The following is a 19,617-nucleotide window of genomic DNA, read 5'->3' as shown; positions in this document are numbered from 1 at the left end:
AATCAAACACTATCGATCAACGGAGCAAATGGAAAATAACTGTTATATTCCGGACTTGGTACAGGCATTATCCAATTTGTTTGACGTTTTTTTTATAGTTTCGTTATATTGAAAAAAAATGGTTGAGTATGACTTTGATTGCAGATAAAAATTGATGTTACTAGTTTGGAAAGGAGTTTTTTGTTGAACAGACAAACAAACTAATGTTGTTTGAATGTACACTTATGTAAACTGTTACAACTAAGGAAGAACATGTTTCGTCTTTTTTAAAATACCAAAGGAATATATAACAGACCTTTATTTGTTCAGGATGTCCTCTTAGTAAGCATCGATTGAATTAATGTTGAGTAGGTTTCCTAGTGAACTACGTAATTCCTTTATCTGAACCTGAATGACCTGCTGCCATTTATACAAAAGCCGTTAGGTATTCATAAAATTCTCACAAAACTTTATTCATTACCCCTTTCAAAATTTTATTCTCTGTACAACTTATGTTTGGAAACTACTGTTACAAACCCTCATTCAAACCAATACAAACTTACAGCTATCATTTCGGATATTGCAATTCACGGACGTTTCTAACCAGTTTGCATTGGAAAAGATGAAAAGGAGAAAAGATCCTTTCTTAAACTTTCCTTTGCCAACAAAGGTCTCGATGCCATCAACTTAGGCAATATCCTTCATCATGAATCAGTTCACTCAATAATACCTCCTTATTTTAAAGATTAGTCTGTACCTATCATTTCTTGTACCTATACCAAAACCAATTGCAACTAAAATTTTCAATTACAAACACGTGTTGCAGGATCTCAATATTGACGACTTCAAGTCTAAATCTCCTATTGCACCTATGCTAGTTCCCCATTCATATATAATCCGTCTGACCACGGTATTACTGGTGACCTAAATATTGTCAATAACACTTCTCGTCTCTTATGTGTTATCCAAATGCCCAAAATATCGTGAGCCTAAATCCATCAATTGGGGGTGCAATAACCACCAAATCATAATACGTCACATCCGGTTGCATAGGAGAAAGAGTCGAAAAAAAAATATCCCCTTGAATTTGACAGTTGTAGGAAATTAATCCTTCATGTCATTGCAGTAAAACATTTCTGACTCATAAACATATATCTTGGGTGTTTCTTTTTTATTTGGTGTTTCTATTAAATATTTTTTAATGGAAACTTGACGTTACATGGTTTCTAAAGCTTGTAAATAAGAAAGGAAGGGTATGGAAATGTGATTTGTTAATTTCCAGTGATGGTTATTATCGTATATGCAATGAAATGTGATGTAAAATTTTGTCTGTAGTACTGGACAGGATAAAACTTTACTCATACTAAGTATTTCCTCATTTGAAATAAAGATAAATTCTGCACAATATTTCGAAAAGTTCAAATTTAACAAAAACTTATAGGGGAAATCAATGGTGTTATTACACCTGGAAACACAACTTCAAAATACTGATTGATTCAGTCGAGTATTAGGCCAAGCAATGGGTTAAAGCGAGAAAGAAGACGTAGATACTCTTTCCGAATGAATTTATGCTGTGAGGTCGTTGATACAAATCAGAATTAAGAAACTAAATGGGTCTATGAATACCCATGCTACATCAATCTTTAAAGACCAAAATGTTGCAAAACACTTGTCCTACCTCCATGATAAATATGTTGTTGTCCCCGCAGATAAAGCACTAAACAACATCGTTTTTGTGTGTAAATTACGATACATAAACTGCTTGATAAATGTATAAGGTATTGACAATTCACTTGGAAACTCAGCATATACCCTCATGACACTTACCAAAGAGGAAATCCTGGATAAGCATAGGTTTGTTCTATGTTCATTTGGAATTTCAACCAAAGATGAAAAACTTGATCTTCCATCGCTGTATTGGTTACCTAATCTACATAAGTGGCCTTTCAAACAACAACAATCAAAGCAGGGCTTCAACGTTATTGTGAAACTATCTATTTTAGCGGTGGCGTGAATCAGATGTGAATATTAAAAATTCCAAAGATCTTTTAGAGTACATACAATCTAAGACTATTTTATTTTGCTATAATATTTAAATATTTGACTTTTTACCACTTTATACAAGTATTCCCCATTTTAAACTACAAGACAAATTGAAAGAGTTGGTCCTTCTTTGTTTCATAAAAAAAAAGAATGGCCAAAGTAGATACAAGTACCTTGTCTTAGTGAGGGATAAATTCTTTTCTGTAAAATCACTCTGATTCAAACTAAAAATTCTCTGAAATTGACATTATCAAGATGTTTGATTTCCTAATTGATAACATATTTGTTCCGTTTGGAGGACGTATTTTTTTAACAAACAATCGGAATTCCCATGGGAACCAACTGTGCCCCTCTTTTTGCCGACTTATCCCTTTATTCATTTGAGGCTGACTTCGTACAGGAACGTCTTTGGAAGAAAGAAAAGAAGTTAGCAGTATCTTTTCACTGTTTTTCCACTATAAAGATGATGTTTTCTCACTAAATAATTCAAAATTTGGTGACTTCTGTAAACTCAGAAATTATTGCAAGGTTTTTAGTAATGCAAATAATACGACCAGTTGAGTTTCGCAATAATACATGTAAGTACTCGCTTTTTGATATATGATACAAATATCTGTATAAGGACTTTCGTGAAATGCAATAATTAATCTCGCATTTTTGTCCATTCTTTAAAAGTCGCAATAATAAATGCACTCAATGATTTCTGAATTGACATTGAACGCATCTATCCAATCGAACTTGAGATAAAGGATACAACAGATACAGTTAAGTCTTCCTCATATCTTGATTTACTTCTACAAATTGACAATGACGGTAGGTTGAAAACAAAACATTACGATAAAAGAGATAATGTCAGCTTCCCAATTGTGAACTGTCCATTTCTATGTAGCAATATTCCAGCAGCGCCTGCATACGGAGTATAAATATCCCAGCTGATACGATATTCCAGGGCTTGTATTTCCTATCATGATTTCCTTGATAGGGAGATGCTGCTCACAAGGAAGCTGTTTAACCAAGGGTTGCAAGTGGTGAAGTTGAAATCATCTCATTTTTAATTTTACGGACGGCACCACGAGTTGGTTGGCCGTTATTGAATATCTGCCTAGCAGATAATAGCGGATATGTTCCAACTGTCGTAACTACAATCCCGTCCCCTTTTCTCCGAATGTGACCCATCGAATAAGACTCATTACCGGGTTTGTATTAACATGAGCAATACGACGGGTACCGCATGTGGAGCAGGATCTGCTTACAATTTCGGAGCACCTGAGATCACCCAAGTTTTTGGTGGGGTTCGTGTTGCTCAGTCTTTAGTTTTCCATGTTGTGTTTTGTGTACTGTTGTTTGTCTGTTTGTCTTTTTTTTCTTTTTAGCCATGGCGCTGTCGGTGTATTTTCGACTTATGAGTTTGAATGTCTCTTTGGTATCGTTCGCCTCTCTTTCAGTCTGAACCTAAAATCGTTAAGTCTTGTTGAGAGTTTAATTTATTGTTTAGATATTGTCTGTTGGAAATTCAGTTCTGTTTAGACATGTTGCCTTGTAAAGAATACTGTACTGTTTAGACATGTTGCCTTCTAGAGAAAACAGTACTGTTTAGACATGATGGCTTGTAGAGAATATAGTACTTTTCAGTAACGTTCCAGACAATTTAGTATGTGTTTTGCTTGTACAGAAAAATACCAACAACTTAATAATGTGAACAGTACTGAATTTACTGGAATTGACTAGTCTGGAAATAACTGAAAGACTGAAAAATGACTGAATTATTTATTGGGAATACATCAAACTTCTAGTTCTTGGAGTTCATATTCATTTTCAAAGGGGTTCTGTTGCTTGAAGGTATACTGTGATGATTCTAACAATGTATATGTACTGGTCGTAACTGTTTAAATGTATGGCATCGATTTTCGTCCCAATTTGTTAATGATAATGTTGTCCCCGCAGATAAAGTCCTAAACAACATCATGTTTGTATGCAAATCATATTAAATTAACTGCTGGTGTATGTTCCTTTATAATTTCAACCAAAGATGAAGAACCGGGTCTTCCTTCACTCTATTAGATACCTAAATTACATAAGTGTCCTTACAAACAACGTTAAATTGCTGGGTCTTATAATTGCTCCACGAAACTTCTTCCTTGTTTATTAACATCATTTTTATCAGCAATCAAAAACGGGCTCAAATGTTATTATAAAACTACCTACTCTAGGGATGGCATGGATCAGATTAGGATACTTACAAATTCGAAAGATCTGTTACAGTATATACAATCTAAGACTCTTTCCTCTTGCAAAAGTATTAACGCATTTGACTTTTCTACCCTTTGCGTAAGCGTCCCTTATTCCAAACTTGAAGACAAATTGAAAGTATTGGTCTTACTTTGTTTCATATAAAGAATTGCCAACGTGGATACAAGTATCCTGTCTCAGTGAGGGATAACTCGTACTTTGTAAAACACACACTCTGATTAAAGCGAAAAATTCTCTGAAATTGACATTTTCAAGATGCCTGATTTCTCGATTGACAACAATCGGCATTCTATTTGGTACCAACTGTGCTCCTCTTCTTACCGACTTGTTCCTGTATTCAAATGAGAATGAATTCATACAAAAGCTTCTAAATAAGAATGAATAGAAGCTAACATTATCCTTAAATGTCGCATTCCGCTATACAGATGATGTCCTCTCACTAAATAATTCAAAGTTTGGTGACTATGTTGAGCGCAGTAATCCCATCGAACTTAAAGTAAATGATACAACAGATACAGTTAAGTCTGCCTCATATCTTGATTTACAATTGACACTGAAGAACGGTTGAGTACAAAACTTTTCGACAAAAGAGAGGATTCCACTTCCCAATCGTGATTATTCCATTTCTATGTAACAACATTCCGTCAGCACCTGCATTTCCTGTCATGATTTCCTAGAAAGAGGATTGCTGCTTACAAAGAAGCTATTAAACAAAAAGTTCCAAGTGGTGAAGCTGAAATCATCCCTTCGAAAATTTTCCGCACGCCATCACGAGCTGGTTGACCGTTATGGAATATATGTTTCAAATATGACGACGGATATATTCCAATGATCGTAACCAAAATCCCGTCCTCGTTTGCCCGAAATGTGACAATCCGGATTAGACTCATCACCGGATGTGTACTTACATGAGCAACGCAACGGGTGTCACAATGTGGAGCAGGATCTGCCTTCCCTTCCGGAGCACATCAGATAACCTCGGTTTTTGGTTTTTTGGCTGACCATCAACAGACATGTTTACGAGTTGTTTTTTACAGTTTTAAATAGTAAAACGGCACCCTCTCAATAAATAGCACTCACATTTAACTTCCCATACTGACTGGATAAGGCTGCATATTTATACATCTCAAACATTATAATGGTCTCCTTTTTAAGCATAGGTTGTATGAAATGACAATATCTATAAATCGGAAGTAATCTTCTGGTCACTGGTATCGAATAAACTGTGTTGATGAATAAGGTTTTAAGGGCAATAATAATATAATTGACACTGTCGTAGATCTATGATGTCGCTGTAAAATCTGAAATCATAAAGATAAACTCCTTCTATTTGGGTCTTTTATTAGAGTTCCAGTGTAAGTGTTTTATTCTTGCGTTAACAATCAACCTCAAATGTGCTTTTAGCTTTATAAATTATTTACAAATGAAAAGAGGCATCATGAAGATTCGGATTCAATGATGTCATAGAGGCGAACTTTGGCATGGAATTGGGGATGAGACAAATGAAACATTCTCGTGGATATTTATGATATTGTTATCTAGTCATATACTTATTCAAATGTTTAGTTACTCATATAACTTTGGCTTTCAAATTGTTGGGTTTGAGTGTTTGTGATGGCATGATTTATAACACATGTTTTTAATTCTTTGTTTATCAACCCATAAATAATTAGGAAACACTAGTAACGGTTTTTATTACTGAAACGATCATTTTAAACTGAACAACTCTTAAATGCCGGAATTTACCGCAAGGACAAATTTCAAGATCTTTTTCAGTTGTTCAGAACATGTTCAGTACACTAACTATCAAGAGCGATTAAGTACCAGTCAGTACTGGTTAAGTTAATTAAGAAAAAACGCCTTGCGTTTAATCCAGTAGTTTTAAGAACATTTAAGTACACCTCAGTTCATCGATAAAATAGTTGTTTGTGAATTTTCAGTAGCGTTCAGTACCAGGTAAATCTATCAATTTGGACATCAAATTGTTTGTGCAGATTTAAAAGGTTTGCCTCCCTTTATTTAAGCTTGTCTTTAATAATACCCTGATTTCTCAATTATATTCATCTCCTTCCGCAAACATTTGTTTGCTTTGTTCAATTGTCCAGAATAAAATATTTCTGACAGTTAAATGAGCATAATTTACAACTTAAATGAAATATGTTTTCGAAATTGCCTACAAATTTACCTAGCTTTAACGGCCGAGAGTGGCTATTGAAAAATTTTAAAACTAGCAATCATATCTTTCGGTAAAATTGGAGGTTCTTTAATTTTATAACCTTTAAAGAATTTATACTCAATTGATTAAATCGGACATGCCAATTAGACTTTGTTATTTTTTACTTCTTTTTGGAAAATTGTATTTATAAAGATTATGTTCCGTAATGACAGAAATTTTTATTCGAGGTCTGTAAAAATACTAGGCACACACTATTGTTAATATTTCGTTAGCTAGCAAGTAAAAAACATTGAAATTTATAACAAGTAACGAATATTATTTATACAGCCTAAATATAAAAGGTCTTCATCCGTTGCTGCATAGTAAGTCGCTAAAACACGACCTTTTTCAAATGAAATGTCCAAATATAGTTGTCAAATCCGTGAGTAAATACGTAAACCTTAGCAACAAATACCATTTATTGTGTATTCTATATATTTTCAAGTTAACTAATATAAAAATGTTCACCCCAAACAAAAACACAAAAAAAACATGTAAAATAGCTTTTAATTTTTTAATTGTGTATTATTTGTGTATTGGTCGACTTCGTTCTCTATTGTGTTTTCTCGTGTTTTTTTTTTTGTTTTTTTTCTTTCTCTTCACTACTGATAAATGAAGAAAGTGTCCAATATCTATAACCTTGCGTAGACAAAAATTTTGTCCCGTATAAAAGCTCAAAATCTGTTAAATTACTTTAATACACGAGTATTCAATTCATGTCCATGTCATACAAAAAAGCGCCCGGGAAATAGCAGTTTAAAAAGAGTATAAATTCGTATATGCCCGGCAAATAATGACAAATACTAAATCCAATTATTATGTGTACATGTATGTATATTGTATAATCCTCACAACTGTATATTATAATATCATTCAACAAATTTCGACAGTCCAGGTGATGTTCACAGCACGATTGACACGTTATCACTACGACCGATCGATAATATAAGTCCAATATGCGTGCCGTGTGCAGAATATCATCCCTCCTCTATCAGTGGACAAACTAATTTATATTTCGAATCAAACAACATGAAATCTCAGATTTTCTATAGAACAAAAATTAACAATAAAATTGGAGTACTACACGTATTAGGGAAAATGTCAACACACAACGATGTTTCAATTTAAGCCGTTACCGGTTAAATATGAGGGTTTGAATAGGGGACTTCAAATATTTATTTTTATCCTTTTTGTCCATAATTTGATTTCCTTTCTTTTATATTTAAGGACCATTTTAAATCTCTATTCTTTTAAGTTTAAAAAAATACAACTTCACAGGAGATTCATAAATTTCACAAACATATATGGAATTTGGTGTGACCCATAATTCTTCAATAAACTATATAGCCTTTTCTTCTTCTGTGTATCATTGTTGGTCATTTGCCCACACAAATTTAGAAAGCTCTGTATTGGCAACAATTATTTCATTAAGATTAAACAGCAAAATAGGTACACAAGGTACTAAAAAGCATTATATATATAGGTTTCCTATATAGGCTAACATTGAAGATAACACAGCAATTGTACTGTTACAATAGTTTCATTTACAACAAAAAATAAAAAGTAATTTTAGGCAAAAATAAAACCCAAACCTGTCTATTTAATGTTATTTTGTATTATATAGCGTGTATAGGGTAGGTAGAAAGGAAATTTTCTGAACTTAAAATTCTCCTTTAGGATGGTAATTTTAATATAGGTGTCTATTTGCGGGCAATCATGATTAACAACAGTAAAGTGTGCACAAAATGGTGTAGGACAGGATATTTTGGGCACCAAAAATGATTTGTAGCAAAACCTTAAGGTGTAATACCACCAAATCATAGTACGTCACATCCGGTTGCATACGAAAATAGGTCGAATAAAAATATTCCCTTGAATTTGACAGTTGTAGGTAATTGATCCTACATTTCATTGCAGTAAAACATTTCTGGGTCATAAACATATATCTTTGGTATTTCAAAGCACCTTTGTTTTTTTTATTTGGGGTTTCTTTAGAATATTTTGGAAACTTGAGGTTACATGGTTACTAAAGCTTGTACACAGGTTAAAAAAGGAGGGAACATTTGATTGGTTAACTTCCAGTGATGGTTATTTTTTATATGCAATGAAATGTTATGTGAAAATTTTTCTATAGTACTGGACAGGATAAAACTTTACTCATGCCAAGTATTTCTTTATTTGAAACAAAGATAAATTCTGCTCAATTTTCTGAAAAGACTCATAGGGGAAAATCAATGGTGGTATTACACCTTAAACAGACAAGAGTAAAGTGCAGTTTCTATACTGGTCTTTATTCTATTTTCTGTTATGCATGTTCTGTTAATCTACTAAGATTAAAAAGGGGGAGATCTACAAAAGCAAGTTTAACACCACCAAATGTCCATGTAAATGTACCTGTCCAAAGGAAGGAACCTCGCTAGACGTAGTAATATGTTATATCTTATTTTTTAACTAGTTATTTGGAGTTAAAACATACCTTTACAGAATTGAGATGATGTGGTATGATTGCCAATAATTTTATTTACAACATACATGTACATATATATTTAGATCTGTTTGCATAAAGACCTGTCAGTTGTTATGTTTGAGGTTGCCCTCTTGGGACCCATCTATTTTTGAAACATCTAGATGTCTTGGTTATTTTTCTCATTTGATTGATATCTCAGTTATATATACCCTACATATCATTTATTTCTATTCGTTATATTTGGAATTTCCCTATTCTATTTCTATCTTTAGACTTGTGGTACAAGTTTGGCTAATATGTAAATCAGAAGTGGTCTGATGTTACTGTTGTTTTCTGCACGAATATTTCGAGGGCGGTAGTACGGGTGGGGTTTTATAGGCATATATAAGTCCTGATTACGTTTGATTATTATCGATGTGCTCCAGTAACTTTGATAGACGAAGTTAACGTTAAGCTCTGCATAATATGTCCGAGGAAGGCTCCGACCATGATGAACGCCGTGCTACTACTCAACATGCTGAAAATAGTAACGAAACAGAGTTAAGTACGGACGGGGCTATTTCGCTTTTCACTTCAGCTTTAAACAATGCTTTAGAGAAGCAAAAACATTCCTTGATTAATCATTTCGAAGCTCGTTTAGGAAAAAGTGTTAAAGCAACCGGTGTCGACCAACCAGAATTTGTATTCCAAAGTGAGGGAATTAAAGTGCAACATTCGTTTAATACCGAGCGCCTGGAGAGGCTTGCTGCCGTTGAAAGTTGTATAAAGCTTGGAAACGCTTCCGAAGTTAGTGAAATTATTACCCAGGAAAAGGAAATCATCCGTAAGCGTAACAAAATTCAAAAGATAGCCGACAAGCATGGATGGGACACGGTTAAAGAGTACTTGGATAGTCCGTTGGCCGACAATAAAGAAGATGCTAGTGATTTGCGTGCTGCTATTTCCAGGGCTTCTCGTAAAAGAAGTTCCAAGCCGTACAGTAAACCAGAATCTTCCAATAGTGGTTCCGGAAAAGGAGAATTCAATTCCAGGAGTTTTTTTCGTGGCCATGGCCAAGTCAGTGATACCGAGTTCTCCAAAGCAGGCAAGTCAGAAAGTTACAAGTGTTTCTATTGTAACCAGCCCGGGCACTTTGCAAGGAACTGCCCCGAAAAAAGGATTCCTACAGCGACAGTTGGTGCACCAAAGTTCCAGGAACAGAACACAGGAAAGACCCAGTAACAAAACAGATACAGACATAGATGAAGTTGAGTATTGTTTTCAATTTGTTAACAAGTATGAGAAAAAATCTTGTCAAAATCTTATAAATGTGAAAGGAAATTTAAGAAAACATGCATTGTTTTGGAAAAATGTACTTAACGCTAATGATTTTATAATGAATGTTATTAATTTTGGTTATAGAATTCCTTTTCTGAGTGAACCACCGACTATTTTTATAAGTAATAATAGATCCGCGTTAAAACACTCAGAATTTGTGGAAAATTCTATTGAAGAACTTTTAACTAAAGAATGTATAAAAGAAGTAAATCGACCATTTGTCGTTAATCCACTTACTGTGTCGGTAAATAGTACGGGTAAAGAAAGATTAGTCTTAGATTTGAGACATGTTAATAAATTTGTCGAGAAAACTTAAGAGAGTACGTAAAACCTATGAACTTTTTTACAAAAGGTTCACAAGAAAAGAGTATATTTGCACAGAGACCTTTTAACAGTAATGTATATGTTTTGTTGTTGGATTTCTCGAAGTATTGAGATTTATGCATTGAATGTTGTATACAGACTGTAGTTGATTTAGTTTTCTGCGATGGTTATTTGCCGCAGTTATCAGATATGAGACTATATTCGTAAGAATGTTAAATTTAACATTGTGATGTTTTAACTGCAACAATTAGATATGTCATTGTTAACATTGTTGATTAATTGTTTATGAATACAGTGAGGGTTAATGCCACTGTATATATATAAGTATATGACTTTTTTAGATACTGTGAGGTTGAATGCCACAGTAAGTGTGCGAGGAAAATGCCGCATTTATTTGTTTGCGAGGAAAATGCCGCACTCATTTGTTTGCGAGGGAAATGCCGCATTCATTTGTTTGCGAGGGAAATGCCGCATTCATTTGTTTGCGAGGGAAATGCCGCACTGGGCTGTTTGCGAGGGAAATGCCGCATTCATTTATAGTAGTAATGTTAATTATATTTACTTTGTTTATAGTTATTACTTGGTATTCATTATTATATTTATTTTACAGATCAATGGAAACAATTTGAGTGTTATGCCAATGATTCGAGATTTGCCAGTATCATACGAGATTTACCCTCTTTTGTCGAATCGTCTAGATCAAATTCTACAATTAAGAAATACAAGTGCTATTTTAAAAAGTTTGAAAAATGGTGTGTTTCATGTTCACTTGAGTGTTTACCAGCGACAACTACTACGATTTCTATGTATATAGGTGGACTCATTCAACAGGGATCCAGTGTTGCGATTTTAGATGCAAGTTTTTATTCAATAAAATGGTTTCATGACTTTAATTTCAAACATAATCCTTGTTCAGACAAATTCCTTGGTCTTATTTATGAAGGAGGAAGGAGATTGCTAAGTATACCTATAAACAAAAAAGAACCTATTACGCCAGATATATTAAGGAAAATTGTTTTGAATTTCGGAGATCATAATAATCTCAAAAAATTGCGTGTAGTAGTATTGTTTCTGTTAGGATTTTCTGGATTTTTGAGGTATAGTGAATTGGCTAACATTAAGATGAATAATATTGAGTTTCAAGTCAGTCATGTTAAAATTCGCATTGATAAAAGCAAAACTGATTTATACAGAAGGGGTAATTCTGTTGTTATAGCTGCAACAGGTACAGATTTATGTCCAGTTTTTTGGTTAAATAAGTATATCAATTTAGCTGAATTGAGCAAAAATTCTGATAGCTATATTTTCAGAGCACTGTCTTTTATGAAATCGAAAGATGTTTATAAATTATGTAATATAAATAGTCCATTGTCCTATACCAGAGCGAGAGAAATTTTGTTAGAGAGTTTATCAGATATTGGTTTAGATAAGCTTAAGTTTGGGCTTCATAGTTTGAGAAGTGATGGCGCTTCTATGGGGGCTAATAGAGGAGTCTCTGATAGGTTACTTAAAGTTCACGGTAGATGGGCTTCTGATAAAGCCAAAGATGGGTATATTAAAGACAATTTAAAATCTCAAATGGCTGTTTCCTTGAATCTTGGCATATAGTTCGTTCTCAAATTATTTATTCCTTTGTTTTATCGAAGTTACTGCGAGCAAACAAACCTAAATTATGACTTGTCTCTTATTTAGCCATGTATTTAGTATAGAAATGTTTTAAATTCGGACGAATTCATGAGGGAGAATTTAAAATGATTTAATTTCACACAGTATTTTTTAAATATCAGAAAACTTGCTTCCCTGGTATACACATGAATATATTTCAAATATTATGTCAAATAGTGTGTCAAACTATTTGGAATTTATAATACATGTAGATATTTAATTTAAAAATGAGGAGGAGGAGGAGGATACTTTTATTTTTCGGAAAGAAGTGTTTGTTTTGGATCATATACATTAGACATTTGAATTTTCAACATTATCAATTGGCGTATTGTTATCCAAGATTTAAAATGCAACATTTTAGTAGGGACACATTTGATCCGGGACTATGAGTGGGTTATACATGTATATGTTAAAACATCCCAAATACAAAAGGGGACGGTGTTATATGCACCTGTTAAGTTCTTAAATGCTGTAAAATGGTATTCGGATTCAGCTTGGAAGGAGGGGCGGGAAGTGGGAGTCAGGGAAGCGGGAGTCAGGACGGGGACCCTGGCAAGAAGGGCAGTAAAATAGAGATAATTCTGGGAAAAGTTTTGACCTATTTTCCTGGTCGTCCGTTTCAACACTTAATTATCATTCAAGGAGTTATTTCACAAATCAAACAAACACTCTCGTACAGCTAGGAATGTATGTCAATACATCAAAACTGTCAAAACATCTTCAATCAATATACTTACTTTACTTCAATCAGACACTACAAATAGTTATCAAATGACAAATGGCGCACAATCATAGCGTAGATATTTTCGGAAGATATCGGGATTCTACTCAATTCTAACATTTATACGAATGAGCTACTGCCGACTATTCTACATACAGTCTTCAATATGTTCAATATATATATTACGAAACAATATTAAAAGAAATTATATTTTTCATTTGGTTATAGAAGAATATTATAACAGTTGTTATTTTTATTAATTTATAAAAAAAAAAAACGAAACACATGTTAACAAAAACATGTATACATCCAATACAGTTGCCGATTTTGTCTATAATAAAAAAAAAGAGTATATTTATGTATTTATTTAATTATTCATCAATTATTTTTTGTATTTCGATTTCCTTTTATTGACTCTATGCTTACCAAAGGGAAGCAATCCGCATAGTATTTTGATACACTGAACACTACTGGACAACAATTCTATCGATGAACTGACATGATCTAAAACGTACTTAACTCTACTGATTTGAACGCAAGGCGTTTTTTTCTTAACTACCTGAACCAGTACTGATCGATACATAATCGCTCGTGGTAGCAAGTGTCCTGAACATGTACTCGACAACTGAAAAAGGTCTTGACATTTTTCCTCGCGGTAAATTCAGGCATTTAAGAGTTGTTCAGTTTAAAATGACCGTTTCAGTAGTAAAAACCGTTACTAGTGAAACTAAGATGGTCTTTGATGGATTTGGCAATTTCGTTTTACTTCTATTTTTGTTCAAAAAGCTTGTTAAGTGAGAAAGAACTTATACATCAATAGCTTTCCATGTTTTGGGTTTGGTAGTTTTTGGTGAAGGCAAACCCAGAAAAGCGTTTCCGACGCAGCAAATTTATTAATTTTTATTTATTAATAAACGTTATAGGACTGTATCGATACCTCTGCTCATGGACTGGTTGTTCCTGGGGCTATCAACTGCTCCGTTATCAGTGCGTCGGTACTGACATGTTTTGTTAAATATCTGTTTGAAATCTCCATTGACAAATTAAAAAAAAATTAAGAAACTTACATCCAACCAATGTCATCTAAAGTTGACCTTATTTTAATTTGACTATTTAGGTCCGTCTTTGCCATTTAGCTATTCACGTGTTGGAGTTCCAGATAAAAGTATATCCAGGCAAAGATTTGGAACCATCAAAATTATAGTGTTCTTCTTTTCAGTTTTGGTATGGTTTAGTAAGTCCCCACTTTGGTTTTATCATGTATATCTATTATATAGTCATTTTATAATATTTACTGTTTGCAAAATTATAAATTATTCTAAATAATAAGGATGTTCTTGTACCAGGCAGAAAACCCTGGCCGTGTTAGGCGCAACTTTTTGGAAGTTTTGGTCCTCGGTGCTCTTCAGCTTTGTACTTGTTTTGGCTTTCAAACTTTTTTCATCTGAGCGTCACAGGTTAGTCTTGTGTGGACGAGACGCACGTCTGGCGTATTGAATTTTAAGCCTAGTATCTTCTGCTAGCTATTATTCGTGTGTCTCTTTGTCCTATATGTTCTCCCATTTATTTGTATTGTGGTCCTGTCATGTGATGTTGTCGTTTTGGTGTTGTGTTTGACGTTGCCATAAAAGCGGGAGGTTTGGCATGCCACAAAACCAGGTTCAACCCACCATTTTTTTCTTAAAATGTCCTGTACCAAGTCAGGAAAATGGCTATTGTTATATTATAGTTCGTTTCTGTGTGTGTTACATTTTAATGTTGTGTTTTTGTTGTGTCGTTGTTCTCCTCTTATATTTGATGCGTTTCCCTCAGTTTTAGTTTGTAACCCGGATTTGTTTTTATCTCTATCGATTTATGAGTTTCGAACAGCGGTATACTACTGTTGCCTTTATTTAGCCATTCCTTTCACAGAAACAAGACCTCTACCAATCAACTATTCTATAATATCTTGTTATCGATTATGATTTGTTTACATTCAACTGTATTATTATAAATGATTTAAGGTTTACCACTTGAAATCAGAACACTTGATAAAGATTCAGCAAAAGTGTTCACTCATTTACTAGAGGAAGAAAGTTACCCTCATTTCGAATCACGAGTAATTTTAGCGGGCGAACAAGGGACTGGCAAAACAACTATTGCTCGATATCTGGTTGGCAAGGGACCAACAAAAGTGAGAAAATCAACCGATGGAATTGGTCTATATACAGGTTTGTCGTATATAAACAGAGAAACAGATGAATGGTTGGAAGGCAAACAAGGTATATGATTATGTTGATTAAATTTATTTCTGCTTAATTAACGGATTGGTTTATATGTTATGAAATTAGTTATTCAATTTCACAAACAGAGCATGTGGATGATGGTGTATCTTCTCTAATTAAGAGTAATGACGTAAGTTTTCAATAATTAAAACAATGTCACAATATATGTATTTGAGATAAAGTACAATCCTTTGGTTTGTAAAGTCAAAATATACAAGATAGGATATGCTATAAGAGTAATAGCTGTATCCTTTCAATTCATTGTAATACACCACTCCAAGGAGGTGGTTTATACGCCTTCTCTCTGTATGCCACTTCGTTGGATCGTGTGTTCATATGTCTATTACACATTGTTGTCGTTTTTTACTCAGCAACGAACGTAATAACGTAACATGCCAATGATATTAGTGGATATCAATGTGTGAGTAATAAATTGATGTAACTTGTTTGTACTGATGTATGCAATGTGAAACAAAGTGAAACTCTACGTATGGAACAGGATCTGTTTACCCTTCCGGAGCAACTGAAATCACCCCCAGTTTTTGTTTGGTTCATGTTGCTCGATATTTAGTTTTCTATTATGTGTTTCGTGTACTGTTGTTTATCTGTTTGTCTCTTTCTTTTCAGCCATGGCGTTGTCAGTGCATTTTCGACTTATGAGTTTGAATGTCCCTTTGGTATCTTTTGCCTCTCTGAAGATATTGCAGGATATCACCAAGTTTTGTGGTTACAATTATACATATAATTCGAATGTTCACTGTGCATTGCATATACCAAACAACTACATATCTGAAAATAAAATAATCCCGATATACTCTTGATGACACATACTAGACATCAAATATTCACCATGAATTATTCAGCATCAAGATAACTGTAAACATCTAAAGACCTTTATTTGAGCACAGGAAAAATGAGAATAATTGACACAGAAATCAAATTACAATTATTATTTTTGTTGACAAATTGTCAACCTATCAATCGCACATAATATCAAAATTTGGTATATACATGTAGTGGTGGATAAAACATTCCTTAAGAGACAGAACCATTACGATAAGACTACAGATCACCATGCCTATTTGTATACGTTTCATCTTTGTCGTGTACTGCAATTAATGTCCATTTGAGAATAACCTTTTGATGTTGTTAGGTGCATGCAAAATTCGAGTTCAAGGCCGCTGAATTATTCATTGAAGTAATTGTTCATGATGATAGTATTTGTATTGCATCATTGCAGTAACTTCAGCTCTTATAAAATTAATGGATGTTAGTTGTCCTCGCATTTTGAACAGCTATGTCTGACTTGTTTTATGAGTCGCGATGAGTGTTTTATGTATCAAAGTATAAGCTTTATTAGGCCGTTGGTTTTTTTCAATCGAATTGTTTCATATTTTCATGTTGGGGCCTTTTTTCCATTCGTTTGATGTTTTTGAGCTTTTGATTTTGCCATTTGATTAGGGATTTTTCGTTTTGAATTTTTCTTTGAGTTCGGTATTTTTGTTATTTTAATTTTATAGCCGTTTATAAGGTATGGGTTTTTCAAATTGTTTAAGGCCACAGGGTTGCCTACAATAGCTTACTTCCAATTCATTTGAGCTTTGGTGCACATTGGCAATCATACTACATCTCCTTATTTTCAATTCATATCGTAGGTGCCTTTTACCGACAACGGGTCGATACCACCGCTAGCGGGCGTTTTGTCCTGTCATGTATCACCAGACAAGTGGTACACACTCTGATGCGTTTATTTGATATATTTGATTCTGTAATTTGTGTTTATAAAGGAAATAAACATCTAAGACACTTAGGTTATGTTTACCCCAAACAATGCATGGCCTTCAAATAAATCTTTTAGGCTTGCCTGCTGCTTAATTGATTTGCTTGTCGTACTGTGTCTTATTGAGGAAAAATGCGTATATATGGGTTGGTTCGTCCTCAGAAGTATTACTAGCCAAGTAATTGCTATTCTAGTTCTGACTTTTGATATTATAAATGCGGTAATTTAAAACCAATAATAATTTCTAAATCCTTAAATGCTAAAATGATATAAGAAGGCTAAGGTTTTTTAAATCAAAATCGTATATGATCTTAACAGAAATTGAAATTACCCCGTAGAAACATGTTTGTAGAGAGGATCGGCTAAGATCACTTCTTTGCCTATTTGACATCGAAAATCTAATACTGTTATAAATATACGAAATACCTTCATTCAGAGGTTCATAATATGCTGTTCAGTCAGATTACAGTATTAATTTTGTTAATTGTGTTAATCTACAGCCTGTTTCATTTGATGCCAAACTCCAACCCTGCATCCCTAGAATTACACTGTAACTCTTAATGTCTTATATAGTCTTATAGTCTATATGCACAGGATGTTTTTGTTTATACACAGTTTTGATTTAGAAGAAAAACCGACATGGTTAGAAAATACAAATAATAACACCATTACAAACACAATTCCATTTGAATGTTATTGTCATGGTTAGAAAAGACATAAAAAAGCACCATAACAAACTCAATCCCAATCTTATACTCTTGTACATGTCTACAATAAAACAAATTTATTCTCAGAAATTTACCTGTGATAATATAAACGTCACAAAAAATACGTCACGTCTTGTGCTATTGATACATTCGTGTGACGCACAGTTTATAATTCGATTGTGGTGTCCGGGTGTACTGTCGTAAATTCATGGGAGGTGTCCGTTATTATTCTGTGGTTTACATGTTGTAATGTACTATTATAGTATGTAGTTATGTATTTCTCTGTCCTGAGTGTTCTTGCGTTAATTTGTATTGTATTCCTGTCACGTAATTTTGTCATTGTAGCGGTATTTTAAACATTGCCAGGATAGGCGGGAGGTTTGGCTAGCCATAAAACCAGGTTCAACTCACCATTTTTTTCTAAAAATGTCCTGTACCAAGTCAGGAATATGGCAGTTGTGATCAGATAGTCCGTTTCTATGTATGTTGGCGTTTGTTTTTTATAGTGTTCCCCTCTTGTAGTTGATGTGTTTCCCTCGGTTTTGGTTTGTGACCCAGATTTATTTCGCTTAATCGATTTATGACTATTGAACAGCGGTATACTACTGTTGCCTTTATTTAATAAACATGTTATCTTAAGCACCTTTTGGTTTGTAAAAAAATGTTAAATTCATTCTTAATTACTAAAATATTGCCTTTATCAATCCTTCAATTCTAAAAAATTACTTGAAGTCGCGTTAGGAAATAACTGGGAACATCGATAAAAAAATTGCAAAACAGTCGAACTGAACAATTTCTCTTAATGACTTATCGCCTACTGAACGAATGCTGTCCTCTAGGACAAAATGTTCATCGACTGCTGATGTCCCAAAACACAACAAAAGAAAAATATACGAATCTTTTTTCAAAAGCAGTCACGTTCACAACAATACATCTAATAATTCAATATTCTACAGTTGATATTATATTGACGTTAATTCAACAACTTAAAATTCGTTGAAAAAACAAAACAAATGTTACGGATGGATTTAATTTTCTATCCATTTGTCGATCATATAGTACTAAAATAACTGGTACAAAATCATCAAAGGTCTATCATCTGTTTCACTGCATGCGCTCATTCCTTCTACTTTCTATTTCCAGATTTCTCTTTAGCAGAATTGACCATCAGCAGGTCGTTAAGACAGAAACCATCTGATATTCCTACTAGCAGTCTTTCAACAGGACAATCCACTGATTTAAGCAAACACTGCAATGAAAGTCTGACGTCAGGTCAAATTGTCCGATCTAACGAGCAACACGTAGTTTAGGGAGAGAAATAAAATGCAAGGTGTTCCAGTCGAATCAGAAAAGGATAATAGCAAATCAAGAGAACAAGGTGTTTGGAATAATCCAACGCAAAGTAAAGCAGACGACAGAAGAATCACTAATGTTCTTCTAGATCTACCTAACCAACAAGGTGATCCAAATGACGGAAGACCAGTATCAAACGTCCATCTTAGTCCAGTTAAAATAGAGACCATCCTCCTGACGAAATACCAGTGCAAAATGTACATCTTGATTTACAAAAGCAACAGGACCATCCTTTAGACCAAAAAACAGTACTGAATGTCCCTCTTGATTTAGATAAAACAGGATGTGATTCCAAATACGAAAGAAAAGTGTCATATGTTCCTTTTGATCTACACAAACAACAAGGTGATCAGAAAATGATTGTTAAAAATGTGCTTCTGGATCTAACAAAACAACCAGATTATCCGCTGGACAAAACTTCTGGGCCAAAAGTCCTTCTCGACATAGATAAACAACAAGTGCGTCCTTTACACGAAAGACCAATACCAAATGTTCAATTTGATTCAGATACACAATCGAGGAAATTTCAAAA

The sequence above is a fragment of the Mytilus californianus genome, unplaced genomic scaffold, assembly GCF_021869535.1.
Source record: "Mytilus californianus isolate M0D057914Y unplaced genomic scaffold, xbMytCali1.0.p SCAF_6, whole genome shotgun sequence".
Lineage (NCBI taxonomy): Eukaryota > Metazoa > Mollusca > Bivalvia > Mytilida > Mytilidae > Mytilus > Mytilus californianus.
This window is presented reverse-complemented; position numbering follows the sequence as displayed.